This window comes from Sardina pilchardus, chromosome 17 (genome assembly GCF_963854185.1).
Source record: "Sardina pilchardus chromosome 17, fSarPil1.1, whole genome shotgun sequence".
NCBI classification, from domain to species: Eukaryota; Metazoa; Chordata; class Actinopteri; order Clupeiformes; family Clupeidae; genus Sardina; species Sardina pilchardus.
This window is the reverse complement of record NC_085010.1, coordinates 11,444,441-11,450,440: the sequence shown is the minus strand read 5'-3', so window position 1 is coordinate 11,450,440 and position 6,000 is coordinate 11,444,441. Positions and strand designations below refer to the sequence as shown.

General features: G+C 44.4%; 1 protein-coding gene across 2 annotated transcripts in view; it reads left to right on the top strand.

Moving 5' to 3' along the window:
* gnptab (N-acetylglucosamine-1-phosphate transferase subunits alpha and beta) overlaps positions 1 to 6,000 on the top strand; it is a 50,298-nt gene that overhangs the window by 13,610 nt on the left and 30,688 nt on the right. The gene's annotated exons all lie outside the window — the stretch shown is intronic.

Below are 6,000 nucleotides of genomic sequence, written 5' to 3'. Positions count from 1 at the left end.
TGTTATAGGCAGAAAAAAGGTTATGAATTGGATGTAATTTGGCAGCTACATGTGGAATTGCTTCTGGTAGTCAGAGACAGAGCTCTGGCCTAAGGTGTGGCTTCGGGACTCTATAGCGCCACCTAGCAGCACTTTATCTGTTGTGGTTGACAAACATTCACGAAAATGAACCAAATTTGGTGGACTTGTGTGTTATTGCTATGGCTAGTCAGAGACAGAGCTTTGGCATAGGGTGTGGCGTGGGGACTCTATAGCGCCACCTAGTGCGTTGTCTGTTGTGGTTGACACAAACATTCACGAAAATTAACCAAATTTGGTGGGCTTGTGTGTTATTGCTATCGGTAGTCAGAGACAGAGCTCTGGCCTAGAGTGTGGCTTAGGGACTCTAGAGCGCCACCTAATGCATTGTCTGTTGTGGTTGACACGTACATTCACCAAAATGAACCAAATTTGGTGGGCATGTGTGTTATTGGTAAAGTTATTCAGAGACAGAGCTCTGGCCTCGGGTGTGGCTTAGGGACTCTATAGCGCCACCTAGCGCATTGTCTGTTGTGGTTGACGCATACATTCACGAAAATGAACCAAATTTGGTTGGCATATGTGTTATTGCTATAGCTATTCAGAGACAGCGCTCTGGCCAAGGGTGTCTTAGGGACTGTATAGCGCCACCTAGCGCATTGTCTGTTGTGGTTGACACACACATTCACGAAAATGAACCAAATTTGGTGGACTTGTGTGTTATTGCTATTGGTAGTCAGAGACAGAGCTTTGGCCTAGGGTGTGGCTTAGGGACTCTATAGCGCCACCTAGCGCATTGTCTGTTGTGGTTGACACAAACATTCACGAAAATTAACCAAATTTGGTGGGCTCGTGTGTTATTGTTTTTGCTAGTTAGAGACAGAGCTCTGGACTAGGGTGTGGCTTAAGGACTCTATAGCGCCACCTAGCACATTGTCTGTTGTGGTTGACACAAACATTCACAAAAATGAACCACATTTGGTGGGCATGTGTTTTGTTATAGCTATTCAGAGACAGAGCTCTGGCCGAGGGTTTGGCTTAGGGACTCTATAGCGCCACCTAGTGTGTTACCTGTTGTGGTTGACATACATTCACGAAAATGAATCAAATTTGGTGAGCTTGTTTGTTATTACTGCCGCTATTTAGAAACAGAGCTCTGGCCTAGGGTGTGGCTTAGGGACTATAGCGCCACCTAGCAGATTGTGTGTTGTTGTTGACGCATACATTCAGGAAAATGAACCAAATTTGGTGGGCATGTGTGTTATTGCTATAGCTATTCAGAGACAGCGCTTTGGCCAAGGGTGTCTTAGAGACTGTATAGCGCCACCTAGCGCATTGTCTGTTGTGGTTGACACACTCATTCACGAAAATGAACCAAATTTGGTGGGCTTGTGCGTTATTGCTATCGATAGTAACAGATAGAGCTCTGGCCTAGGGTGTGGCTTAGGGACTCTATAGCGCCACCTAGCGTGTTGTCTGTTGTGGTTGACACATACATTCAGGAAAATTGACCAAATTTGGTGGGCATGTGTGTTGCTCATGCACATGCCCACCAACACGCACATGTTGCTTTGTTAGATTCCGAAATTTCACAGGTCTCCGCACCGCAGGTGCTCGGGCCCGCCATCGCCGCTTGCGGCTATATTTAGGGCCCGAGCACCGAGGTGCGGCCACTGAAAGTGGCTGCACCGTAGGTGCAAGGCCCTATTGTTTCTGCTCAGATTATTATTATTATTCTTTTTTCCGTCTTACCTGTTTTTTTTTTTTCACCAACTTGGCATGCTCTAAAACTCTTGTAATTTGGCAGCCATTTGTAGAATTGCAATCGAAACTCAGAGACAGAGCTTTGGCCTAGGGCGTGGCTCAGGGACTCTATAGCGCCACCTATCACGCTGTCTGTTTTGGTTGACACATGCATTCACGAAAATGGCCCAGATTTGGTGGGCATGTGTGTTGTATTAATCTAAACAATTTTTACATTTACACTCTATAGTAAATATTCGAAGAATTTGAGTTATGGTTATGATTATGAATTTTGCACATCATGTATTTTGAAACACTTCTCCTAGACGGTTTATCGAAATCATGTCATATAAGCACTAAAATGATCTTGAGGGGTTGCCCGAGAGGAATTGCGACCAGATTTTTGAATTTCAAAAGTATATCGAAATGGCGAAGGTTTGAATTATGGCGTTTTATTAAGAAACAGGAAGTTGATGTTATAGGCAGAAAAAAGGTTATGAATTGGATGTAATTTGGCAGCTACATGTGGAATTGCTTCTGCTAGTCAGAGAGAGAGCTCTGGCCTAAGGTGTGGCTTTGGGACTCTATAGCGCCACCTAGCAGCACGTTATCTTTTGTGGTTGACACGTACATTCACCAAAATGAACCAAATTTGGTGGACTTGTGTGTTATTGCTATGGCTAGTCAGAGACAGAGCTTTGGCAGAGGGTGTGGCGTAGGGACTCTATAGCGCCACCTAGTGCGTTGTCTGTTGTGGTTGACACAAACATTCACGAAAATTAACCAAATTTGCTGGGCTTGTGTGTTATTGCTATCGGTAGTCAGAGACAGAGCTCTGGCCTAGAGTGTGGCTTAGGGACTCTAGAGCGCCACCTAATGCATTGTCTGTTGTGGTTGACACGTACATTTACCAAAATGAACCAAATTTTGTGGGCATGTGTGTTATTGCTATAGTTATTCAGAGACAGAGCTCTGGCCTCGGGTGTGGCTTAAGGACTCTATAGCGCCACCTAGTGCATTGTCTGTTGTGGTTGACACATACATTCACAAAAATGAACCAAATTTGGTTGGCATATGTGTTATTGCTATCGATAGTCAGAGATAGAGCTCTGCCCTAGGGTGTGGCTTAGGGACTCTATAGCGCCACCTAGCGCATTGTCTGTTTTGGTTGACACGTACATTCACCCAAATTAACCAAATTTGGTGGGCATGTGTGTTATTGCTATAGTAATTCAGAGACAGAGCTCTGGCCTTGGGTGTGGCTTAGGGACTCTATAGCGCCACCTAGTGCATTGTCTGTTGTGGTTGACACATACATTCACAAAAATGAACCAAATTTGGTTATCATATGTGTTATTGCTATAGCTATTCAGAGACAGCGCTCTTGTCAAGAGTGTCTTAGGGACTTTATAGCACCACCTAGCGCATTGTGTGTTGTGGTTAGCACACACATTCACGAAAATGAACCAAATTTGGTGGGCTTGTACGTTATTGCTATCGATAGTCAGAGATAGAGCTCTGGCCTAGGGTGTGGCTTAGGGACTCTATAGCGCCACCTAGCGTGTTGTCTGTTGTGGTTGACACCTACATTCAGGAAAATTGACCAAATTTGGTGGGTATGTGTGTTGCTCATGCACATGCCCACCAACACGCACATGCTGCTTTGTTGGATTCCGAAATGTCACAGGTCTCCGCACCGCAGGTGCTCGGGCCCGCCATCGCCGCTTGCGGCTATATTTAGGGCCCGAGCACCGAGGTGCGGCCACTGAAAGTGGCTGCACCGTAGGTGCAAGGCCCTATTGTTTTTGATCAGATTATTAGGGCCCGAGCACCGAGGTGCGGCCGCTGTAGCAGCGGCTGCACCGTAGGTGCAAGGCCCTATTGTTTCTGCTCAGATTATTATTATTATTATTATTATTATTATTATTCTTTTTCCGTCTTACCTGTTTTTTTTTTTTCACCAACTTGGCATGCTCTAAAACTCTTGTAATTTGGCAGCCATTTGTAGAATTGCAATCGAAACTCAGAGACAGAGCTTTGGCCTAGGGTGTGGCTCAGGGACTCTATAGCGCCACCTAGCGCGGTTTCTGTTGTGTTTGACACATACATGCACGAAAATGAACCAAATTTGGTGGGCATATGCGTTGTATTAATCTGAACAACTTTTACATTTAAACGATATAGTAAATCTTAGAAGAATTTGAGTTATGATTATGATTATGATTTTTGCACATCACGTATTTTGAAACACTTCTCCTAGACGGTGTATCGAAATCGTGTCATATAAGCACTAAAATGATCTTGAGGGGTTGCCCGAAAGGAATTGCGACCAGATTTTTGAATTTCAAAAGTATATCGAAATGGCGAAGGTTTGAATCTAGGTGTCTTATAAAAGAAACAATAAGTTGGTGTTATAGGCAGAAAACAGTGACTAATTTGGATGAAATTTGATGGAGTATTAGTTAGTGTGTTTGTAGTGACAGTCATATACAAAGTTTTGAATTTGATGTTGTTTGTGTTTTTTAAAAGCGCATTAATGATTGTGGTGGACACAGTTTTAGCTAAAATATTTTGAAGCGAGTTGATGAATAATTATAATCATATCAACCTATGCTGCAATTTCGATTTTAACCATGTTAACAGAAAGTGAGATATTTAGGTTTATTAGGTTTTTATAGGTCTGTGTGCCTAGCGGCGCACGGTCTGGCTCCCTCACTGTGGCTCGCCCACTCTCCCCCTCCTTGTCTGTTTCCCTCCCCCCACAGTTCTTCCCACCCCTCCCCTCTCTCCCAGCTGGATGTCTCTCTAACCTCCCCCGCTTTCCACACAGAGACTCAGACACAGACACAGACACACACACACAGACACACACACACACACACACAAACACACACACAGAGAGTCAAGAATGACAGTGTGATGCAAAGTAAAAGGTAAAGAAAAGATCATGTGTATAAAGATTTTACTCAGGTTAAGTCATTTTTGTGATAGAATTGGGGACTGACTAAGTCAGACCCAAGTTCTAATCCTCATAAAAATGCTTGGTTGGAATGGCATGTAATAACCAGAATACAGTAAAGTCATGTATTTTGAAAAACTTGTCCTAGACGCTTTATCGAATCAAACCAAGGGTTTATCGAATCATATCATATCAGCAGTTAGGGACTCCTGGTCAGTCACTCACTCACTCACTCACACACACACACACACACACACACTCTCACTCACACACTCACACACTCTCCTCACTCACACACTCACTCACCAATCACACACACACACACACACACACACACACACACACACACACACACACACACACACACACACACACACACACACACACACACACACAACCCACCCCCCCCCCCCCCCTTGAGGCAGCTGGGCCTACTGGTTAGGGCTTTGGGCTTGTAACTGGAGGGTTGCCGGTTCAATCCCCGACCAGTCCACCACTAAAGTGGTTCTTTTCCTCACAAAAATGCTTGGTTGGAATAGCATGTAATAACCAGAATACAGAAAAGTCAAACAATCATGACTTAGTTACGTTTTGTTTACATCAAGACACACATACACATTAAAAACAGCAACAGATTTTATGAATTCAATGATCTGAAGCAAAGATATTGATGTAAGCCTTACAGATGCATGATTTACAGTACACCATATCAACACACTGGTTATCATCTCAAATTTGGACAACAAATATGGATACAGAGATAGAGCTCTGGCCTAGGGTGTGGCTTAGGGGCTCTATAGCGCCACGTAGCGCGTTGTGTACTGTGGTTGACTCATATATTCATGAAAATGAACCAAATTTAGTGGGCTTGTGTGTTATTGCTACCACTAGTCAGAGACAGAGCTCTGGCTTAGATTGTGGCTTAGGGACTGTATAACGCCACCTAGTGCATTGTCTGTTGTGGTTGACACACACATTCACGAAAATTAGGCAAATTTGGTGGGCTTGTGCGTTATTGCTATCGATAGTCAGAGATAGAGCTCTGGCCTGGGGTGTGGCTTAGGGACTCTATAGCGCAACCTAGCGTGTTGTCTGTTGTGGTTGACACATACATTCAGGAAAATTGACCAAATTTGGTGGCCATGTGTGTTGCTCATGCACATGCCCACCAACACGCACATGTTGCTTTGTTAGATTCCGAAATGTCACAGGTCTCCGCACCGCAGGTGCTCGGGCCCGCCATCGCCGCTTGCGGCTATATTTAGGGCCCGAGCACCGAG